The sequence below is a fragment of the Nycticebus coucang genome, chromosome 14, assembly GCF_027406575.1.
Source record: "Nycticebus coucang isolate mNycCou1 chromosome 14, mNycCou1.pri, whole genome shotgun sequence".
NCBI classification, from domain to species: domain Eukaryota; kingdom Metazoa; phylum Chordata; class Mammalia; order Primates; family Lorisidae; genus Nycticebus; species Nycticebus coucang.
Window position 1 is genome coordinate 72,643,592 of NC_069793.1, and position 23,409 is coordinate 72,667,000.

Genomic DNA, 23,409 nt, shown 5'->3' on the forward strand with positions numbered 1-23,409 from the left:
CCTCCCTACATGAGACTGGCAGAGCTGTGTTCCAACGGCATAAGTTAAGGGGAAAAAAGTCAGAAAATCTTGGAAAATAACTTGGTGCTATTTAGTAAAATTGAAGCTAACCAGGCCTCTGAATCAGCGCTTCCATTCATAGGTGAATACTGAACAGATAGGCATTCCCAGAAAACTTACACAAAAATGTCCATAGCACCAGTTTGTGACAGTCAAACATCAGAAACATGCCAGATCTCCCTCTACAGTGGAGTGGGTAATTTCTGGATACCTATGCAATAGAACATAACAAAGGGAAAAACTTGAACTATACACAATTTTAATGCATCTTAATAACATGGTGTTGAGCAAAGGAATGTAGAAGGCATGATTCCATTTACATGGCGTAAACACCAGGCAGCACTGAGCTACACTGCTTAGTGCACACACTTAGATATCAGAACAGTGAGGGAGGGAGGAGGGTCTCAGCAAAGGGAGGGTGTTCCCTAGTGGGGGACAGTGGAAGGCAGAGGAAGGGCCCAAGAAAGCACTGGGAGCCTTATCAGTTGATGTTTTTGCCCTGGGTGGTAGAGACATGGTGTTCACTTTGTGATAATTTGTTGGACACTACAGGTATGTGTGATGCATTTTTCTGTGTGAATACTATATTTCATAATGAAATATTCAAAACCCCTAAGACAAAAGAAAACAAAACAAAACAAAACAAAAGACAAGGCTTCTCTTATAGTGGGGACTCCAGAATATCCCAGAGTCTAAAGCTGAGACAATTAAGGACAGGACAAATGGAATTCAGGGTACATGAAGACAGCACTGATGAAAAGCCTTGAGCAGTGACCTGCTGGCTCAGTGCAGACCACTTCATGGGGACCCGATGGTCCGAGATCTCAGGTTGGGTATTTATGTTCATTATCAGAGATCCTTACAATAGCACTGCAATGTAACCTTTAACAATTTACTCTATAACAATAGAAACATGTAAGTGTTTTCAGTAGGAAGGGAGGGGACAAGGATTTAACCTGTGTCTGTCAGGCCAATCCTTCTGGTACCATTTCTGTTTTACTGCACGGCTTCCTCCTATACCAGACTTACATTCTTGAGGAGGGACAACTAAGGTGAGGGAAGTTTCTGGGCTTGCAGAGCATTTGAACCTTGGCTTACGGTTACATGTTCCTTCCTGCCCTGTTTTATAGGTAAGGAAACTGAGGGAAAGGGCTGTGAATTACACATGGCCCATGTCTTTGGCCTGGTCTTCATCAAAGGGCATGGAAGGTTCACCGTGGTGGCTTGTTCTCTGACCCTTCATCAAGACACAGCTGAGCCAGTCTTGTTGAGGATAGAAGGGGCTGAGACGACATGACTTTTCTGGAGTTTGTGGTGGCCTGCCCTAAGTTAGCATCCCTACGTGACCTTGTAGAACTTCAGTAAGTTCTTATGAGGCTCAGGCCACTCTAAAATGGAGATACTGCCAATTCAGACTTGGGTGAGATAGCTGTGCAACAAGGTACCTGGCACACGGCAGGCGCTGAATAAAGAGGGACTGGTTGACTGAGTTTTCACTTCATGTCCTACCTGATTGGGGGTTAGAGTAAGGCCCTACGAACCTCTCCTCCCAGGGAGTTCAGACAGCTTTGGGCATTAGAATGAGTAAACCTTCCTGGTACCATCAGAACCTGAGATGGGCACTTCTCTGGCCACATAGAGTTAATACATGAGGAGTCTTTGAGAAGTATCTTCCACACCTCAGGAGGGTCTATTTTGGACATCCCAATTGTGCCTATAATTCCATCCTTAAAGCCATTTTTCACATCTTCCCAAGAATTCAAAAGTAAAACTCCTGCCCAATAGAGGCAGTAAAAAGATTTTCGGGACGCTAGGGGGAAACATCTTCAACTACGATTTTTAAAAACCACGTGCATCTTTCTCCCATCTGCCCCATCTCCCCCTGGCATCTTCACTACAGACCTTTGACTTATGAAGTGTACTTAACACCATTAATTGCCATGGAAACTACACAATCTTCCATTGAATATGGTCAACTCTTTTTCTGCAGAGAAATTTTTTTTTCTGCCTTTCAGCAGAGACTTTGAATAATGGGCTGTTTTTGTTCCTTTTGTAGGAAGACAAGGCTTCCCTCCCCCACCCCACTCCTTTTGATAAGTTACTTCCCCTGGCCACATCTTTGTGATAGCAGAAGTTGGTTACCAGGTTTCTGGAAGGCCAGGAAGGAGGACTTTCTGCTACTTGCATGCTCATATTTTCACTCAACCCTCAGCAATGATCTGGTCTTCAACCATCTTTATTCAACGTCATTGACACAAACCCTGGTTATATACAGTAACAATTATTATTAATAATTCCCATTTGATTGAGTGCTTACAACAAAAACAAAGGCTTTTATATAGAAGTTATTACCGGCAACGGCTAAGTGTACTTTGCTAACTTATTTAATCCTCACAGGAACTGTACAAATATTAATCATCCCCATTTTGCAGGTGAAGAAACGGAGGCACAGAGAGATTTAAACCACCAAGGTACAAACAGCAACATCTGAATATAGATCCCTCTGATCCCAAACCTAGCCCATCCATTTGCCATCATGTTTCTAGCCTACCTTTTAAAAGAAATGACAGACTAGTCCCTCAGCTAGTAACTAAACATTAATGAATTGATTGGATCATTAATATTTATTAGGTCCCTACTATTTGAAATAGAACCTCAGTGCTGGGTTCTATTTCAAATTCATCGACCCAGCAAACTTCTGAAAAACAGCATCAGTGTCAAAAGCCTCTGAGCCATCCAAACATATCATAACATTCACACTCTTTATTTACTTGAGAAATACTACCCCAAATTCTTCACTTTCTCTATACATAATGTTAATAAGCTTGCCATTTTTTTATTTTAGAAAACCATTTATTAGCTTGAACTTCATATTTTTTTAAGGACATTGCTGATTTTCTCTCATTTTCTTAAAATTAATAAGCTTGCCATTTTAAAACCAAAGGTATAGATTTGAATTCCAGATCTGTCCTTCCCTAGCTACGTAGCCTTGGGTGATTTATCTAACTCTTCCCAGCTGCTTTTTTTCCCCACATTTAAAATAGGAATAATCTCAGGAGGCCTTGAAGATTAAACCAAAAGATATATGTAAGCTGACTATTCCAGTAACTGAATAGCCATTTACAATTAGCAGTGGTAGTGGCATTTACTCATGTAACTTTTTTTATGCATAGGTGATTCCCAGCACACTGTGCCTTGTACTAATTTTCTTCTCAGCAAATGCCTGGAAAGTCAGTTGTGAGACTCATTGAAATGGTCTAAGTACAGGGCTAAGCAGAACATCAGGCCCAGGGCAGGGACACAAAGAGCATGGGTGCTGCCTGTTGAAGACTCTCCTCTCGCCATAGGGTCGTTGGTTTGTTTGAGCTGCTAGAATGTTAACACCCATCTAGTGACTTCCAATCCTGCACCTGGGGGTAATTACACTGGAGAGATTTGTCCCTAATGGGGAGTAGAGCCACACATTCTCAAGTTACTGAAAGCCAAATCTGCTGTCCTCTACCTCCTTTTTTTTCAATCTTTCAAAAGTTCAGCTATAACTTCTGCTGTTCTAATTAAGGATGCCTGGTTTCTGGGCATTAAAGAACAGAGTGATCTGAGGAGACATTGCCTTCTATCAATCCAACATTAGATACAATTCACTTTCTTAATGACATTTGTGATCATTAAGCCATGCTTCTAATTGAAAATGAATAATTGAAATTCTAATTATTACAAGAGTCCATGGAAGGCAACATTAGACAGCAACTTGCTAGGCAAAGCTTAAATTCTCAATCACTTTAAATCCAATAGGTGTCTGGCTATTCAATTATTTAACAAACATGTATTTCTTTGTGCTATATCCTGGAAAGAAGCTTAAAATGAAAGGACCCAGAAGGGCTTTTTTAAGAAGCTATAAGTTTTGGACTTCTGGTTGTGGCAGCACGGTAGACTGACTTTACAGATCTCCATTCCCACCAAAACCACAGAGAAATGTGAGACAAAATGAAATAGGAAGAAAAATATTAAATAAGAAACATTTAACCAGAGTGTTAAGATGTGGTAACTGAGAAAAACACGATACAGAGACATCATAGCTAAGGGCTAGAGTTTTAACATCCACATGGGGAATAGAAAACATGGACCTAGTCTCTGTGAGGCAAGGAGCTGGAACTGAGCCCTGAGATCCTGCATAAGATCTGGACCTTGGAAGGGTCTCCTCTCTACATGTATGAGATCTCTGTCCATTCATCTATATAGAGTCCAAGAAGCTTCCTTCTCTCTGGACTCTGCATAGAAAAAAAATAGCCCATAATATAGAAAAAGCCTAGCCTGTGCCACACACAAGCATGAAGTTTAAATTTATATCACCTATGGGTTGTTAGAATCCTAAACCAAGAAATTATTGCAAAAACTGGCCCAGGATCAATAGGATCTCCGAAGCACTTGATCAAATTAGGGACAAAATAGCTCTATAGTCTCTGTATGGGCACCTCTATAACCTTGAATGCAGGGAACTCTCAGTGAAAAAAGAAAACAAAGTAACAACAAAAACATCTCACCTGAAGATAAACTTTCAAAAAATTAACAATTCACCCAAAAAAATCACTCCAACAGCAGGCATGACAAGGGGGCTTAACATCTTTGAAATAATAAAGTAATTGGATGGATTATAAATGTATTTAAATGACTAAAAAGATAAATGAAGATATAAAAATTATATTAAAAGAACAAGACTATGAAAAAATAAAGGAAGTTTTGAAAAATAACCAAGTCTCATAGAAATAATGAACAGAGTAAATAGACCGCCTACAAAGTAGAAGGAGATATTCACAAACTATCTATCCAACAAAAGAATAATATCCAAAATCTACAAGTAATTCAAATAAATCAGCAAGAAGAAAACAAATAACCTCATTAAAAAAGTGGGTAAAAGTCATGAATAGTCATTTTTCAAAAGAAGAGATAAAAATGGCCAACAAACATGAAAAAATGCTCAACATTACTAATCATCAGGGAAATGCAAATTAAAACCCCATGAGATACCATCTTAGGTCTCAGAATGGCCATTATTAAAAAGTCAAAAAACAATAGATGTTGGTATGGGTGGGATGAAAAGGAATGCTTATTCACTGCTCGTGGGAATGTAAATTAGTACAACCTCCATGGAAACCAGTATAGAGATTCCTCAAAGAACTAAAATAGACCTATAATTTTTGATCCAGTAATTCCACTACTGAGTAGCTACCCAAAGGAAAAGAAGTCATTATAGGAAAATGACACACATACTCTTGTGTTAGTTGCAGCACAATTCACAGTTGCAAGATACGGAATCAATCTAAGTCCCCATTAACTGTTGAGTGGATAAAGAAAATGTAGTGTATATATAAACAGCATAAAGAAGAATGAACAAATGTCTATTGTAGAAACTTGGATGGCACTGGAATTCTTAATTCTAACTGAAGTATATCAGGAATGGAAAAACAAATACCACATATACTCACTTCTAAGTGGGAGCTGAATGACAGGTATACAAGGCCATGCAGAATGGTACAAAGGCTTTGGAGACTCAGAAGCAGGGAGCTGGGAGGAGGGCAAAGGATCAAAAACTACCTATTGGGTACAATGTATACTATTCAGGTGACAGGCACATTAAACTCCTGACTTCATCACTATACAATTCATCCATGTAACAAAAATCTGCTTGCACCCCCTAAATCTATTGAAAGAAAGAAAGAAAAATAATGAAATACAAGTTAAGAAATGAAAAAAAAAGTCATTAAAACTAAAATTCAGAAGGTGAATGAAAGAGCAGATTAAGTACAGCTAAAGAGTGATCTAGTGAACTAAAAAATAGGTTTGAGGAACTTTTCTATAATGAGGCACAGGGAAGAAGTTGGAAAATATGGCAGATCTGTTAAAACAACGGAGGGTAAATTGGAAGATCTAACATAATGGAAATTTCAAAAGCAGAGAATGGGGGAGAGAAAACATGAGACTCTGGAATAATAAAAGCAAAGAAAAAAAATTTTCTTTGAGTGAGTGAGTGTTGGTTTCCTTTTATTTTTCTTAAAGGGGTCACTATTTGGAAAGCTGAAGAATTAAGAAATGAAGAGAATCCGTGGATTGAAAGAAGCACAAGATTCAGCACTCACAGAAGAATGGTGCCGTCAAGCAGTTCTATTCCCTGTCAGAATAGTAGGGCATGAACTACATACAGTGGAAGATCATCATTGTTCCTAAGCTTTCACTCTTTGCGTGGACTTTTCAGTACTTCCTACTAAAAGTGGAGTGTATTTCCCTTCCCACTGATGTTGGGCTTGGTCATGTGACTGTGTTGGCCAATGGGATATTAACAGATAATGACATGAAGAGATGCATGGAACGTATTTCCATGGTGGAGCTTTGCCCCCTGTGCTCCTGCCATTGGCAAGAGAAGACGATGCCCCAGCTCCCCTGCTACTTTAACGAGGAGAGAGACTCAGAGTGCAGACCTGGATCCAATCTGAAGATTGTCAGTGGAGCACTGTTTAGATCAGCTGATCCTCAGCTGATTCTCAGACACAGGGATGGAAATAAATTATCCTTTTAAGCCTCTGAATTTACAAGTGGCTCATTAATACAGCATGACTGTGACTAAAGTTGCTTAATATATATATATTATCTCGGCAGATTTCACAATTCTGAGGTGGTCATCATCACCCCATTTTCCAGTGCAGGAATGCAAAGGGTCCAGAATGTAAGGCAACTTGCCCCGCCTCACATAAGAGTAAGCTCAAGAGGCTTGTTCTGTCTGTAAAACCTGGACTTTTAACTTCTGTATCAAATTGCTTCTCTGCAAATCTATGTGGGATAAAAGGATGAATGAATGGACAAATGAATACCCATCCACTGGGGCCAAAAACATCACCTGCATTCACTCAAACTCACACTTGAGGCCTGACCACCATAAGGTCTGGGCACACTCATCAATGTCCCCAAAGAGGCTCATTTTCCTTTTACAAGGCGTCTGCTATACAAAGAACTTGCCCAGAAAATGAATCCCCTTCGTGCCAGGAAAACAGAAACAAAAACAAAAAACATCACCCTAAAGTGGAAAATGACCACAACCTGTCAGACTCCTTGGCATGCCAACGATCTTCATGGTCCAGCAGATGGTGTCATGGATGTGACCTCCCCGGCTTCGCAATGGGCAGTTGACAAAGCTCTCATCTAAATGGATGACACAGAGGCCCACAGCTGATCCGCATCTTGGTGCCTGGTACCTAGCACCTGGCAGAGAACTGTTTGATTGGTACAGCTTTCCCATCACAACCAATGGGACTCTAAGTAATGAATTGCCTTGTTCTACTTTGGGTGGGCACAGGCAGACTATCCGAGAGGCTACAGAGGTTCCCCTGTTCCAGTGGGAGAAATAAAGATGTTCAGATCTTTATCCCTTCCCCTTTCATCCCTCCCCCTTTGATCTGGCATCTCAAAATAAACTGAAATAAAATTGATGGTAGAAGTAAAATACTTGAGGTTTAGATTCTATTTAATTCCACAGAATATTTTAAAACTTCTTTCCAATGCAGCAGGGTAAAAAAAAAACAAAAAAAACAGATAAAGAATATGAAAATTCTATTTAGGGAAGAATCAACACAAACAGCTAATAAACATATGAAAAGATGATTGGTCATATTGATAATTTAAAAAATGCAGATCAAAACAATAATGAAGTATCATTTTTTTTCCCCCATTAGGTTGGTAAAATGGAAAAGCTTGATAATTTCCAGGATTTGTCCATAGGGAAGGGGCGCTCACATATATTGTTGATGGAGCCATCCACTGGCAAAACTTTCTTTTTACACAGGGCAATTTGGCAATATCCAATAAAATTTAAAACTTTTTGACCATCCATTCTATTATTAGAAATTTACTCTCTGCTTATACTCCCCCAAATATGCCAAGATAGATATATGAGTTTACTAAAGAGTTATCTGTAATCTCATAAAACTAGTACCTGTGTTCTCTCTCTTCTTTTCTGCCTCTTTTACTATCACAAGAATGGAGAAGCATGAATCCTATGTACTCAATTTTGATATGAGGACAATTAATGACAATTAAGTTGGGGGGGGGAAACCAGAAAGAGGGACGGAGGGAGCGGGGTGGGGCCTGGGTGTGTGTCACACTTTATGGGGGCAAGACATGATTGCAAGAGGGACTTTACCTAACAATTGCAATCAGTGTAACCTGGCTTATTGTACCCTCAATGAATCCCCAACAATTAAAAAAAAAAAAAACTAGTGCCTGTGAACGGAGGCAGAGAATGAGGTTAACAATCTACGGCACATTCAAACAGTGGGAGGCTGGGCAGCAGTTATCCAGAGAGGTTTGTTCAGTGGGGATTGGTGGTCTAATACCTCCCAACTATGTTGTCAAGGGAAAAACACGAGGTGCAGAACAGAAGATAAAATAACACTTTTGGTATAAATAAAACACGGTTCTAAACTATTTTTTCCTGGAGGAATAACAAGGAACTCTTAACAGTGGTCACCTGTGGAGAGAGGCAGCTGGGGACTCAGGTGAGCCACGCGTTCCATCATCTCCTTCTGGGCTCTTGGTATTTCCTGACCAGGAACATCTAGTTCTTCTTCTTCTTCTTTTTTTTTTTTTTTTTTTAACATTAACAGAAGTTATTTAAGCAATGAGATTAAAGGCCATTTTTGTTTTCTTCACCCTCACATGCATTAAAAATCTGATAAATGTCCCAACGTTATTGTAAGATCCAGTATTAATGAGACTGTGTTCACGTTCAGGAGAGTCTCACACACGAGTGGAAGCAGCCCGTGTGCGGAAGAGGACCCAGCAGGAAAGATTTTTTGAATCACCCTAGTGGGTTTCTTTGGCAAGCCCAAGTTGATCTCTCCTGGAGATAAGCAGAAGAAAAAGAAGAAATGGGCTTGGGAGGTGGAAGGAGAGAGTGGAAGTACCGGGAGATATTCTCATGCGAGCCTCGAAAGCCACCAGGGGGACAGAGGCCAAGTCTGCCAGTGCTGCAAGGGTGTCCTGCACCTTGCAGATGACAGAGAGTGGCAGGGACCTCAGGACAGCTGTGGGTGGAGCCCAGTGAGAGGGTCCCACTGAATTCGAGGGGCATAAGCAGCAGCCCCAGGGGTGACTGGAAAGTTCTGACAGCTACCTCAGAGGGGTGGACATGGCGCAACCTCCCCACAGTTAGGGAGACTGAAGGAAAAAAAAAATAAAGGTGCCTGTTTTTTCATCCCAAGTGGCCAAGTTTATTTTCCCATGGGACGCTAAGCTACAGAATACAGGCAACTGCCGTCCCCTGTACCACCCAGCACAGTGCTGCCGTACAATAGGATCTGTTTGTGGGACCATGTGCTCAGGCTGTCCTCTCCTATTCCTGACAACTTTATCACATTTCACACAGGGCCCTGCCAAACTGCAGCCAGGTACTCTTCAGAGCCTGAAGTCTGCTAGCAGAAGTTACTTATACATGCAAAGAAGTTCAAAGCACTCCTCTGGGAAAGCCTGACCTATTTCACCAGTTAGGTGATATCTGAGCAATAAAGATTCATTTGACTCTATTAGATCAAATGTAAAAATAAAATTAAAATTAATTAAAAATGACAGCATACAGCTCCTTGCAAAAACACCTTTGATATGCATTCAGCACATTGAACGGCCAAAGTTGGGGAAAGCAATGAGGTTTCAATTATCCCAGCTACTGGCAGAAAGAGATAACATGGATAAAAGAAATCCACAGATAATCAAAATTAAATATCCTTTATTCTTTTTCTCCACTTCAACTTCATTCCTAACACACTCTTGTGAGGACTTCTAAGGAAGGCTCACATTTATTTAATCTCGTCTTCCGTCCCTTTTCTACCGAGGCAGAGGTAGCCTGCCTGGAGGACTTCCCGCATGTCAGAACAGAGCTGGCCTGGGTGGCTGTATTTGCTCCTCCAGCTCCTCTCTCTGCCCTTTCCTTCCCTTTTCTGTGTCCTGGAAGGTTGGCCTTCCGGGTGAGATCAGTGCTACCCCTTTCCCTCTGATTCTAGTTGTGCTTAGCCAATGGGAGGCACCAGCCTCAGAGGACAGGAGAGAGAGGCCGAGGTATATATTTTCCTGCTGGACTGTGGGTTAGTGTTGGCTTCTTCCTTCTTCCTAAAGCCATGACTCCTCTACTTTACCTCCAGCCCTTCCCACTGAGGCCTGGAGGGTGGGCCTTGTCCCCTTCTGTTGCTCATCCTGTGTGGAGACTATCCCTTAGTGTTTCCCCCAAACTGTGCCCTTCATTAAACCCTCCTCAGTCACCCCATTTGAGCATGTCATAAGTTTCTCACCCTTACCATTTATTGTTTCATTGAATGTCCTCATTTTCTAGGGGAGTAGAGAGCCTCAGAGAGGATGACTGATTTGCCCACACCACTAAGGAATCGGCAGAACCAGAATCCCAAGCCACGACTGCCCGACGTTAAAGCTTGGAGATCCGATAACTTGATTCCATCACTGAGAATACGCAGTGACTGGTGAGAATTTGAAAATGGTGCCAAATGCAAGAGAACCAAATGAAAGGATCCAGAAGGCTGTGTCCTTAAGACTGTCCATGCCAGGTTTGTTTATCTGTTAGGAATCCTGCCCTTTTTATCAGTGACTTCATCTCTTGAATTCCACCTCCTAACCTGCCCCAGATGTGGCTCCTGGACCCTGAAACATAATGGGTCACCTTCAGATTTCATGGAGATATAGGACTTCCTAGGGATGGGGTTTGGCAGCAAGGGGAAAACTCAGTTCTGTAACTAACCAGTCCTCTGTGTCCTTATTCGTCTCTTCATGTGGTCACTGTACAATTCTAAGGCCTGGGGAGTGGCCCAGATGAGCAGGGCATGGCAGGAAATCTGCAGAGCTCACAGTGTGACCAGAGTGGATGGCACCTTACCTAGCCAGAATCAGTGGTAAATGCTTCCTGGAGAAAGCAGCCCTTGAGCTGCGTTTGAAGAAGGAGGGTACAGGACAAGTTCAGTGAGTGAAAGCAGGGGCATTCCAGGCACAGGAGGTGGCCAGAGCAAGAGATGATGTGCACAGAACGCCAGAAGTTGAGCATTTCTCATCGTGGGATGCGTCCAGGTGGTGGAGATGAGCTGGAGGGGCCCACGGAGACCAATGATGGTGGTCCAGTTCCATGTGCCAGGCCTCTACTATGAGACTGGGGTCTGAGCTCAGGGCCAGCTGAGTAGCCTCTCCTGATACACCACTTCTTAAAGAACTTATTTAAAAATTCTAAGTAAAGAAAATAGTTCAGTGAACCCCTATGGACTCATCACTCAATTGCTTAATTTCTTCCACTTTTAGGTCTAGATTGGACCTAGTACCTGGAGCTCACCAAGCCTGCGGGTGCAAAGGTCCTTAGCTCAAGGGAAAGGACACCAGCCGTGGTGCTTCCTGAAGCCTGGGAGAAGTGATGGCGAGCAAATACTGATCCACGTGCACTGTGGAGACAGAGAGGGCAAGGGGCCCATAGCTCACACGATAAAAGTAATAAACTAGAAACAGTTGACACATATCTTTACACATGGGCTGCCATGGAAGGGTGAGCCTCCCCAAGTGGCAGTTTCTGAAGTAAAAGAGAATACACAGGCTCCCAGCACAGGTCAGGCAGAATCTCCACCTGACCCATTTTCAGGGCCACCACACGTGCTGTTCAGAGGGGAACGTTTCAAACTGAACTTGAGACCAAAGAGCATTCCAGCTCCACACATGCTATCATTAAGAATCATCACAGATAATGTGGTTTTAATTAGAAGGGTTGAGATCCTGGCAAACGTTCAAAAGTCTTGCCATCTGAGAATCTGCCGGCGTCGTGGGTGTGAACAGGCTACATAACGTGAGCCTGCTCAGCTGGAAGAGGTCAAGCCTTCCTCCTGCAAACACCTGCAAGGTGAGGGCATCACTTGATCCCTGGTGCAGACCGGGCGGATGGAAAATTTGGTATTATCCTCCTTATTTTACTAAAGAAAGGAGACAGAAGTTTGGTGGCTGGTCACATGCTGAGCTGAAAAGAGGTTTAGAGTCACACAAACAAGCTTCTATCAATTACTGATGAGGAGTCCTTGGACAGATGCATGACATTTCTATGCCTTGGTTTTGTCACATGCAAAGTGGAGACAACTACACCTACATTCTGCAGGTCCATTCAAAGGATTAAGTGAATTAATGTCCCTCCACAGTGGGACAGGTGATCCAGCACACACTGGCTTCCCTTTTCCTGCCTCCCAGCTAGCAGGCAATTGGGGCCTCCATCAAACCTGTCCCCCTTCAACAGCCCTACACAACCTCTCATCCTTCATCTGTGAGAACCAGGATAAAGCTTTATTTCACAAGGGTCAAGTTCATAGTAAGCAAAAGTGGCCTTGATTGTAATATGCCCTATTTCCAAATGCGAGATGTTTCTTGCCTGCAACTCTAAATCCTCTCAGTCTCCTGCACCAGGGAATCTTTACTGACAGAGAATCCATTAAATACCAATAGATGGCTGGGCTTCTGAGCACATCGTGTAAGCCCTGTCTGCTAACGGAGCCAGGGCTTAGGTGCATGCAGTTATTTCAACCAGGGAGGCTCAGGCAAAGCTGTTTGTCTCTCTATAAGGAAGTGTTCCCTCACAGGCTCCCTGGCTCGCTAGGGTGATGGGTCTGTCATTTGTTCATGCAAGCCACCCACTTCTCCAGGCAGGTGAGTCATCTTCATGCTCATCTGAAGGGAAACAAGCCCAAGATGAGTAGTCTGAAACTGAGTCTCTGTCCTGTCTCCACCACCTATGAAGCCATGTGGTCAACAATGACTTCTTGACTTCCCTGGTCCGTTCCAAAATGGTGATGATCTGATTTATTTGGTTGACAAATACAGACAGTGTGCTAGGACAGGCACACAGTATTAGGTGAGCTCACAGTTCTGAAAGGAATTCCTAGCACAGAAGGAGTTGGCAATAGGGGGATACTGCTTGGCACAATGGAGGGTTTACTCAGACTACTTTGCACAGCTTGGCTGAGGATCAAGTAAGATACAGGAAGTAAAGAGTAAACTACTGTTCAAAATTCAACAAGTATGCATTTATCTATCTGTGTGTCTACCCATTCATACACTCTTTCATCCACCTATCCACCCAATTCAACAAGAGACATTTATTAATTGTCCATTATTGTGCCAAGTCCAGGTAGTAAACAAACACCAGTGAAGAGAATATGTGAAAATTCCTGCCTTCCTGGAACTTCCATTCCAGGGAAATCCATCCATCCATCCATCTATCTATCCATCCATCTCTAGGTACATGAATTCGATCTCCAAGTATCAGACACCTACTATGTACTCAGCATTGCTCTAGGCACTAAGAGGGTATTAAAAGACATAAAAATTCCCAAGGACTTTATTTTGTTGTCATGTACTCTAGTCACCCAAAATGGGTTGGCACCACCTTGCCTACAGACAAAATCCCTGGGTTCCAAGCCATCCCTTCCCTTTAGGGGGCCATTTCTCAGATCCACCTGTTGAATAGCTCTGTGATGCAGGAAACAGTTAAAAACCAAATTAGTGGGACAAACCAGGCACCACCCTCTGGAGGGCTGTGGGCAGCTAGAGGGGAGGACCTTTATGTGGAGGGTCACAAATTTTTTGTGGACTAAACAAATCTATGCACTGGTGAATACCATTTTCTCATGTGAGAGTGGATACTGTTGTGACAAATTACAACTTCACTCAGGGCATCAGTGAAAGACAGTAACTTTCAATCATGACTTAACATAGGAGGTGGGACCAGGGTAATGGGGACACCAAGGATGAATGCTCAGGAGGCACTCACTGCTGAGTGCCACCCTGCTGGGGTGTGAGCGCCGCCTTCCATTTCACTCCTGGGTACCTCACTTCGTCTTGTCATCAGCACCATCACAAAGGAACCCTTCCAAGAACACATCCTCTCCACCTAGAGATGTGCTATATTGTATACAGTATCTCCCTTAGCTTTTACAATAACCCTATGAAATAGATCTTAATTAGCTCCATTTTACAGAAGAGTGCACTGAGGCTATGGAAGGTAGAGAATTCACCTGGGGTCATACAGTCATGAAATCCATGCCATCCAGACTTGTCTGTTTTCTGACCAGAGAATGCGCCCAAGGGCAGGGAGTCTGCCTAATTCCCCCTGTGGCCCAGAATGCAGTGGGAGGAGCCGGGAGCTGATATATACTCCTCCCCTGACAGGACCCTTCCCAGTGTCAGCTCAGGGCTCTTCAAAGACTGCCCCTTGTCCTCACCAGAGGGCCCTTCACTCCCCCTGAGCACCACCTTCTTCTAATACAGATTGGCCCAAGCTTCTTCACAGGATCCAAAGCCAGACAATGCCAGCCCCACCCCACCCACCAGCCAGCCCATTCCCCTCTCCCTAAGCTTCTTGATGAAAGGGACACGTGGGCTATGAAAAATGATGTTTCCTGAACCTTGATATTTTTTCTTCTTGGAAGCAGAGAAGAAAAAAAAAGGGAGAAAATGAGGCGATTTAGAGAGAGCAGCCAAATCACTTTGTAATAAGCTGGGTTCTAAAGTGGCTGTAATTGAATGACAATTTGCCATGAGATACAGGGGCCAGTGTGCCTGTTTGCCTTGACCTGGCAGGTCCACATGGGTGGCTGTCTTATGGGTAATTTCTGACATGAGATTTGTAGATTAGACACCGTGTACAGAAAGCTCCCGGGATAATTCCTCCCTCACTGGTGAACATCCCCCTGGCCCTGAGTCCGGGCATAATGCAATACCTGGTGATGGACCTCCATATTAAAGCCCAGCTGACCTAACAGAACTGCCTTCAGGTTTCAGGGGTGGGGAAAGCTTATAGAATTCATCCCCACAAACCTGCACTAATTCCTGTGCCAGGGACCATGGAAGGGACTAAATCTGTCCCCACGTATTCCTTCATTTAATGTTCACCGTGATCCCATTAAGTGCTAGGGGGAAAGGGCACAGGTTTCTTTTTCGGGTGACAAAAATATCCTAAAAACTGACCGGTTTGGCCAATTAAAAACATTCAGTGGGGAAAAGATTCCCTATTTAACAAATGGTGCTGGGTGAACTGGCGGGCGACCTGTAGAAGACTGAAACTGGACCCACACCTTTCACCATTAACTAAGATAGACTCTCATTGGATTAAAGATTTAAACTTAAGACATGAAACTATAAAAATACTAGAAGAGAGTACAGGGAAAATCCTTGAAGAAATTGGTCTGGGCGAGTATTTTATGAGGAGGACCCCCCGGGCAACTGAAGCAGCTTCAAAAATACACTACTGGGACCTGATCAAACTAAAAAGCTTCTGCACAGCCAAGAACACAGTAAGTAAAGCAAGCAAACAGCCATCAGAATGGGAGAAAATATTTGCAGGTTATGTGTCCGACAAAGGTTTAATAACCAGAATCCACAGAGAACTCAAATGTATAAGCAAGAAAAGAACAAGTGATCTCATCTCAGGCTGGGCAAGGGACTTGAAGAGAAACTTCTCTGAAGAAGACAGGTGCATGGCCTACAGACATATGAAAAAATGCTCATCATCTTTAATCATAAAATAAATGCAAATCAAAATGACTTTGAGATATCATCTAACTCCAGTAAGATTACCCCATATCACAAAATCCCAAGACCAGAGATGTTGGCTTGGATGTGGAGAAAAGGGAACACTTCTATACTGCTGGTGGGAATGCAAATTAATACATTCCTTTTGGAAAGATGTTTGGAGAACACTTAGAGATCTAAAAATAGATCTGCCATTCAATCCTATAATTCCTCTACTAGGTATATACCCAGAAGACCAAAAATCACATCACAACAAAGATATTTGTACCAGAATGTTTATTGCAGCCCTATTCATAATTGCTAAGTCATGGAAAAAGCCCAAGTGCCCATCGATCCATGAATGGATTAATAAAGTGTGGTATTTGTACACCATGGAATACTATGCAGCCTTAAAGAAAGATGGAGACTTTACCTCTTTCATGTTTACATGGATGGAGCTGGAACATATTCTTCTTAGTAAAGTATCTCAAGAATGGAAGAAAAAGTATCCAATGTACTCAGCCCTACTATGAAACTAATTTATGGCTTTCACGTGAAAGCTATAACCCAGTTATAACCTAAGCATATGGGGAAGGGGGAGAGGGAGGGGAGGGAGAGGGGAGGTGGGCTGAGGGAGGTTGATTGGTGGGATCACACCTGTGGTGCATCTTATAAGGGTATATGTGAAACTTAGTAAATGTAGAACATAAATGTCTTAACACAATAACTAAGAAAATGCCAGGAAGGCTATGTTAGCCAGTGTGATGAAAATGTGTCAAACGGTCTATAAAACCAGTGTATGGTGCTCATAATCGCATTAATGTACACAGCTATGGTTTAATAAAATAATGAATAAATAAATAAATAAATAAAAAACTGACTGGCTTGGCTTGGTTCTGCTCCCCACCCACTACCCAGAGCTCCATGTTGGGTGCTATGGTTCTGGACACAGATTTTGACAAAATAAAGCCAGCCAGTGTCTTCTTCCTCCACAGCCTCTCAGATTTCTTCCCTGACCCCCAGGGACAAATACTAGGGCAGGCTCCAGTCCCTCAGAGGAAAGATGCTGTGCTGCCAATATGTGGTCTTTAATAACCTTGGATGGATGGAGGAAGTCATATGCATGGGGTCCACGGGGACTTCAAAGGGGCCTGCAGGGGATCATGAGATCACAGCCCTATAAGGATTTTATATTTTCAAAAAATAGCCTTCAGGATAGATTTACTTTTTTTGATGGAAGACAAAAGCCCCAGAGCCAGGAATCTGATACATGGCATATGAGTACCCATCATGTTCCAGGCACCAGGCCTGAGCCTTCTACAACACCATGGGTCTCAGATATGCACTTGACTCTGGAAAGTGTTGGAGGCTCAGTTTTCTCACCCCCCAAAATGGGGCCAATAGCAACACCTGCCTCCCTGCACTGCTGCTGTGGACGGTTTGCCCGGGCTTTTCTGCATATTCACGGAGACTGCCACTGATCTGACGACACTCCAATCTGGACTTCTCTTTGAAAATTACCAGATTCAACAAAAAACATCTGGCTTAGGGCAGGGAGCCCCTAAGGAAGTGGACTGCCAGCTCTGATGATTAAATTACTACTACCCCTGGCTAGAACTGAAAACAAATTTTGTAAGTGTAAACGGCTCATTCCATCCATTTCCCCTAGCACTTTGAAGATCAGTCCCTCTCCCACCCCCATTTCCTCACAACAGCAAGAAGAGATGCTTCGGAAATGAGACCTCAAGATGGAACTCTGAAAACAATTTTAAAAGGAATGTGCGACCCAGCGAGGGGTAGACTGGCTTGGAGAAGCAGCGTGGTATATTCAGTTTAAAGAGCAAAACTTAAATTCAAATCTCAGCTATGCCGAGGCTGGCTGTGTGATCCTGGACAGGTTACCTAACATCTCTGAATCTTTCAAGTATCTCAGCCATAAAATGGGGGATAATGATAACTACATGGAAGGATATCTTTGAAGAATAAGTGGGATGATACATAAATGTGGTTAATATAGACGGGGTTTAGTAAATAGTCACTGAATTGAATTGAACTGGATCAGCGCATGCTCTCTCTCCCCTCCCCAGCACCTTTGGTGAAAGCTCAGCTTTTCTAGCCCTCCCTGACCACCTGCCCAGCACAACATTCTTTTCCAGTGGGCTCAATGGCAAAAGGAAGATAGAAAGCATTTGGCCAGACCACAGATCTCATTAACTCCCATGTCTCTCCATCTGCTATCTATCAGGAACCCACTGCAAGGAGGCAGGTGACCAATAAAAGCCCTCCTGTTTCCCTTTGTCTCTGAGCCAGTGTGTGACAGTGCAAAGCTGTTCACAACCATGGGTCCCTGTCAGGGCTCCACACTGGCGTTATGATTCGTAGCAAGAGCAGGGGCTCTGCCGGGCTCGGGAAGAGGAAGCTGAATTCACAGCCAACTGAGAGGCAGCAGCTGGGCCTAGCTGGCCTCGACTGTAGGTCAAAAAAAGGGTCTCAAAACCAGCAAATGGGCAAATGGCATTGTAAACGCGGTGGCATTAAGGAGGTCATTGTTTGCAGCACAGAAATCTACGATTCAGATGAGTCTTTTTTTATTCCTGAAGGCTGCAGAAAACATGGCTTGATTTATACAAGTGTGATCAGTACCCTGGTTATTCCAGGACCATGCCACTTACAGAAAGTCAGGTACAAAGAGGCCATGTAGACAGTAAATGCTCAATAATTGGAGCTATCGTCATTGCATGAAATGTTTGCTGAGAACTCCTTTATGCTTCTGAATTTCTGGGCAGCCAATGGGAAGCAATAAACATGATTAGTTTTACAACTCCCAATGCCTGCAAGTAACCCAGTAACCCAGAATGAACACCACTGTTACTGGTATTAAAACTGGAGAGAAATAATATCTTCTGTAGGTCCTTCTAGAACAGACTTTGTATAATGTGAAGAAAAAGGCATTCAGTAATATCCCAGCAGAAAATGCAAGGGCTGAGTTCCTGGTGTTGAGCATGGCCCATACTTGTCAGTATCTGATGGTAAAAAAAGGGCTACACCTTTCCCTGAGATACCAAGGTGGTGGTAAAACAAGGGTGGCATGAATGCTTTGCAATCCCAAGCCACTGGGGCCCCACATCTATCTTTCACATGTTTTATCACTGGAGGAATTAGAGTATTTTTAATCAACCAATCAGTCAAATCGGTCTTATTACCATTAAAAAAGAGAAAGTAAGCTTTATTTATGCAATTATAAGGCATTTAAAAAACAAAGGGATTATTATTAAATCTAGAGCCTGGCAATCTTCCCAGAGTGGTAAACCGACAAGGGCTTTGTTCTTGAAGAGGCAACAGCAGTTATAGATCCCTATCTTCTGCTGCAGACCTTGGCTCGGGGCGTGCCTCCTGAATGTTTGGGGAAGGCTTGGAGGGCCCCCTTTGGAGAAAGCTTCAGTGAGTTGGCGGTTAGGAGGATGCAGTTTCCCAGCTATTAATATCCAAAATTGAACAGAAATCACTGGTTAGGGTTTTTACAACATACTGGGACCCCATTCCCATTTCAGATAAACTGAATCAGAATCTCTGAGGGTACGGTCCTAAAACAGCATGTCTGAAAACTGTGCTAGGTGACTCTAGAACACAGCAGAGGCTGCAAACCAGGACCTGGATGCCTCCTAACTCTCTTCTTTCTTTGGTCTTGTCAACCCTTGGCCTTTCAGGCATCCAATTGGATGAGCTTGGATTCTTAAATGCAAATGTCTGCAGATTGCCCACAGGTAATCTAGTGTGTGAAGGGAGCCAAGTCTAGGGCAAAATTGCTCAACTATTTTGAGACTAAGCATAACACCAATTAGGTGAGGTCATTTAAAAAGACACAGTATAAGAAAAATTACATGGCATGTGCAGTCTACAGGCTCCCATTAGAGACCCTGACAGATAGATCCCAGTTGCCTGAAGAGCAGTGGTCCCCAACCTTTTTGGCACCAGGAACTGGTTTCACCAGGAACTGTGTGGAAGACAGTTTTTCCACACACTCAGGTGAGGAGGATGGTTTTGAGATGATTCAAGTACATTACATTTATTGTGTATTTTATTATTATTACCTTGTAATATATTACAATGTCTTATTACAAGGTAATAATAATAGAAATAATTATACAACTCACCATGATGCATAATTAGTGGGGGCACTGAGCTTGTTTTCCTGCATTGAGGTGGTCCCAGCACAACCATCATGGCCTCAACTCCACCTCAGATCATCAGGCATTAGATTCTCATGAGGAGCATTGACTGAGATCCTTTGCATATGAGGTTTACAGTAGGGTTCACGCTTCTATGACAATCTACTGTCCCTGCAGATCTTGCAGTAAGGCCAGTGATTTGAGTGGCTGTAAATACAGATGAAGCTTCAGTGGCTCACGGGTGACTCACCTCCTGCTGTGCAGCCCAGTTCCTAGCAGGCCACAGACTGGTACCAGTCCATGGCCCAGGGGCTGGATACCATAGCTGGATGGCTAGGGCCATCCACGGGCCATTAATGCATGCAACTGTATGCTTCTTGTTTCTTGTTTGTTGTTTGTTCATGTCAGAAGCCCCAGACACACAGTGGCAATCAGTAAATGCTGAGCAAATGAACGGCTGAGTGAGTAGGTAGGCTCAGACGGCTCTGGGTTCTTTAGTTTGATGTCATGTAATAAAGAGTGTAGGAATCTGGGCAGGTACTGTCCCATTCTGTAGCCGCCAGCCACGTGTGACTACAGAGCCCTTCAAACATGGCTAGTTCAGAGTGTTAAATACATATCACATTTCAAAGAGTTAGCATGAAGGTAAGAATTTAGTTTTCATTAATAAATTTTTACATTGATTACATGTTGAAATGATAATATTTTGAAAACGTTTGTGTGAAAAGATGTGATTAAAATTAATTTCACCTGTTTTTTCATTTTTTTAAAAGGCAACTACCAGAAAACTTAAAATATATTTTTGTTGGAATGTGCAGCTCTGAGTCAGTTTGCTTTCCATGTCATCCTTGTGTGTGGTTTCTTTTCAACATTTCTCTCCCGCCAATAAACTCTATCCTCTCTTCTCCTCTCTTTCTCATCCTCTAGGATTATAATACAATAGCATAGGAGATGGGAGGGAGCAAAGATTCAGATTAAAAAAAAAGTTTTTCTGTAGGCCCAGGAGGATGACTATTTCTTCCCATCTCCCACCCTCTGCCTAGGGTGTGTCTCCTTGTAAATGACCACTGTCTCAGCTGCCTCCTCCAAAGATTTCCACTGTCTGATCCCCTTCCCATTTCATACTTGGGGAACTCTAATTCATTCTTCAAGACCCCAGAATAAACACCACCTCCTCCGTGAACCTTATTTCTCAGGTGGAGTGAGCAGCACCACTTCCTTTGTGGAGCTCTTACTGCTGTTGCAATGCTTCTTCCAGGAATGCTGCGATCTTATCTTATCTTATCTTTTCCTTTCTTTCTTTCCTTCCCTTCCTTCCTTCCTTCCTTCCTTCCTTCCTTCCTTCCTTCCTTCCTTCCTTCCTTCCTTCCTTCCTTCCGTCCGTCCTTCTTTCTTTCTTTCTTTCGTCTCACTTTGTCACCTTGAGTAGAGTGCCATGGATCATACCTCACATCGACCTCAAACCCTTGGGCTCAAGTGATCTCTTGCCCTAGCCTCCCAAATAGCTGGGACTACAGGTGCCCACCACAACGTCTGACTAGTTTTTCTATTTTTAGTGGAGATGGGGTCTCTCTCTTGCTCAGGCTGGTCTTGAACTCCTAAGCTCAAGTGATCCACCCTCCTCAGCCTCTCGGAGTGCTGGGATTACAGGCGTGAGCCACCGGGCCCAGCCAATGCTTGTGATCTTTTAACCAGTTGTTCTCCTCCCTAAGACTTTCTGCATACAGGGTTGGTCTACCCTTCTCTGTGTTCCCAATGCCTGAGTCCAGATCTGACATATGCTTAGTATGTGCTGGATGAATGGATGGATCTCACTCAGCAAACGAAGTACCTTTATTTATCTTCTTTCTTTCAACAAATATTTACTGAGTTCCTACTATGTATCAAACATACACAGGGAATATTACAATGAGCAGAACACACACGGATGCCTGCTCTCACAGCGCTTCCCTGCTAGTGCCGGGAAGTGCCTTGCACCATCCTGATGCCCAGAGGAATGTTCACAAATGCTGCTGCTGACGAAGAGGAGTAATGGGGACAGGAGGGGCCGCTGTGCCCTAGATCCCACCCTGCTGAGAGACACAGGCCCTAGTCTTTGCTACTGGCCTCACCAGGGGCTTCCTTAAGAGAGTCTTTACAAACCTCCACTTACACTATGTACTCGAGAGTTTAAGAGGTGCCAAAACAGTGTGACAGCAGGTATTTATTGGTTCTGATAGAGACAGAGGTGGCTCTGAATTGACCAAAGCATGACTTTTCACTTTTCTTACTGCATGGCAATAGTGACCACAGAGATTGCTAAGACTTTCAGAATCATCTAGAAGAGTAACCATAAAAAACAAATTGAAGCCATCATATTCATTAAATAAAAGATCGTTAAACAGAAGGATCTCTGCCCTTCAGTACCACAGAGTTTTATGGGAGAGACAGGCATATACATAAATCACGAGATACAGGCGCGGTCGGGATGAAGGCTACTGTCACCAGCAAGTGGGTGTTTTGGATGCCACCCTGGGCCCGTGCAGCACCAAGCTCCCCATCTCTCCTCCACCACTGCTTTCTCACCAATCTCTGTGACTTAGCCCACCTTCCACTGAGGTCTCCCCACCAGAAACGGGGAGCCATTCTTGTCGCCTTCCTCTCTCTCTTTCACCATCCACGTGTGATCAATCACAAAACCTTATCAGTTCACTTCCTAATCTTCTCTCTAACCTATATGTGTTTCTCCATCCACATGCCAGCACCAGAGTCCAGCCCACAATTACACAGGCCTGGGCTTATTCCAAAGCCTTCTTGCCCATCTCCAATCTCAGTGGGTCTTTTCTTGACACAGTCCCCACTACCACCCCACCCCAGTGTTTTACAGAGGCTACCTAGTGTGTTCAGATCCAAAGATGAATGTCCTAAGCTGATAAGAGTGTCAAAAGTGCCTCACTACTCAGCTCATAGTTCTGATCCTGAGAATGTGGAAGGGTGAAGGTTGATGCTGGGTAAGACCTACAGAATGCTGTAGGGGTATAGTGTAGGGGTTAAGTTTTGAAGTCAGATACACCTGCCTTCAAATCTGAAATTGGTCACTTTCTTGCTTTGTGAACTATGGCAAACTACTTACCATGTCTGGTTCTTGGTTTCCTCATCTGTAAAATAGTATAATCATTATCTACCTCCGTAGTATAGACTCACTCAAACCTATATGCTATATACCATAGAGAATAATTACATATACACTTAGCCCAGTATTTGGCACATAACTACATTCTTTACAAGTTGTAGTTGGCTGCAAAGAATAAAGATTATTCACAGAAAATATTTGCCTCCTTAGGGAAAACTCAGATTCCCATAGAACCCAGGTCCTGCTCCAGCTAAAACACTTCATTACTGGAAAGCTCCAGATGCCAGTCTAACCTCTAAAATGGTGGGTGTTTTTGACTGTGCTGAGATAACCTAATCCCCTTCTAAAGTAACCATGATGGAAGATTCTTTCCATTCCTATCATGTGAGTGCCAGGAATCCCCCACATTTTTAGGCTTTGAGCTCTTCTTATCCATGTAAAGAAAGAAACACAGTAAGTTATAAAATTCCCAGTGTTCAAGAGGGAAAACTA

General features: G+C 43.2%; 1 protein-coding gene across 4 annotated transcripts in view; it reads right to left on the minus strand.

The window, feature by feature from the left end:
* TENM4 (teneurin transmembrane protein 4) overlaps positions 1 to 23,409 on the minus strand; it is a 799,143-nt gene that overhangs the window by 589,915 nt on the left and 185,819 nt on the right. Inside the window, exon 3 of one of the 4 annotated variants that reach the window (XM_053561450.1) lies at positions 181 to 271. The exons of the other annotated variants lie outside the window; for them this stretch is intronic. The gene's annotated coding sequence lies outside the window, so the exon portion shown is untranslated. The remainder of the gene's footprint in view (positions 1 to 180; positions 272 to 23,409) is intronic. 4 annotated transcript variants of the gene reach the window in all.